Source organism: Oncorhynchus nerka, unplaced genomic scaffold (genome assembly GCF_034236695.1).
Source record: "Oncorhynchus nerka isolate Pitt River unplaced genomic scaffold, Oner_Uvic_2.0 unplaced_scaffold_1973, whole genome shotgun sequence".
In the NCBI taxonomy this organism is placed as follows: Eukaryota; Metazoa; Chordata; class Actinopteri; order Salmoniformes; family Salmonidae; genus Oncorhynchus; species Oncorhynchus nerka.
In genome coordinates, this window is record NW_027039354.1 from 26,244 (window position 1) to 27,500 (window position 1,257).

Consider the following 1,257-nt stretch of genomic DNA (forward strand, 5'->3'; position numbering starts at 1 on the left):
TGGATATTCCAGGATGATATAGTGAAGGCTTTTTGTTCCATAGAGTGTCCAATGTTGTTGGTCGTGGTTTGGCCTCAGGCCAGTAAGTGTGAGCAGAGCCTGCTGAGCATCTGGTACATGCCATTGGCTTTGGCGAGTGTAAGAGTGGGGGTTGGGACTGTTTGCCCGCTCACTACCTGGGCGTATGTGTGGCTTCCATGTTGAGGCCCTCTTTGCGGGGGTGGGGTGCATGGGGTGGGCAGGAGTGGCATAGGTCTGATCTGAGGGGGCCTAAATGGGGTGTGGGCATGGTTGACGTGGGGGGTGTTGATTGGTTGGGGTGGGGGTGTGGATGTGTCTGGGTGTGCTGTGGTCTGGATGTAATTCCTCTTGGCGTGGGTCCTCTATGTGTAGGTCCAGGGGGGGGGGGGTCCTGCAGGTCTGGGAGGGTGTCTCGCTGGTGTGAGTGGGGTGTCTATTGATCTGTTGCTCCTGTGTGAAGTGTTGGGGATACGTTTGAGAGCCATGTCCTTTAGAGTTCGGGCAAAGGTGGGCACTGCTGCCTTGTAGAGGTGGACCTGGTCATAGAGGGTGTTCAAGTCCAGGGTGGAGTGGTGGGCCAGGAAAACATTTGGTTTTGAGGCACAGTCACGGGAAATACTTGCATTTACCCGCTGTATTGTGGCAGGGTGGAAGTTTTTCGTGGTAGCAGGGTGGAGATAACCACTTGTGCGTTGGGGAAAGTAGAAGAAGCCTTTTCAATCACTCCCTTCAGTGCTGTGGCCACCCTTTCCTGCTGTACTCTCAGGTCGTTTGTGCCTGTGTGTATTATTATGTGGCTGGGTGAGCCTAGTTGGTCCTCAGACAGAAGGTTGAGGGCGCGCTGGGTGTTTGGACACCAGATTTTAGACACACTGTGTTTGGGGAAAAGGTTTTTTTCTTCTATATATTTCCCATTTGAGTCCATAAGTAGTACAATCTGTGTCTTGTGGGTGTGGGGGGGTTGTCAGAAGGGCTATCAGGGTGGCTGACAGGGGGGGTGCTCAGAGGGGGTGAGAGCCGCTGGGCTTGGGGTTCTTCATTTGTCTGTTCTGCTGTGATGTCGACTCTATGGTCAGGGTCTTGTGTGGACTGTTCTGCTGTGGTGTCGAGACTTTTGTCGGGTGCTGAGGTGGGCTGTTCTGCTGGCTTCTCTGTGGGGGTGGCCACCTCTCTAGTGGGTTGTTCTCTGTCACACGCCGTCCCTCTCAACCTCTCCTCCGTCCCCCTCACCCTCTC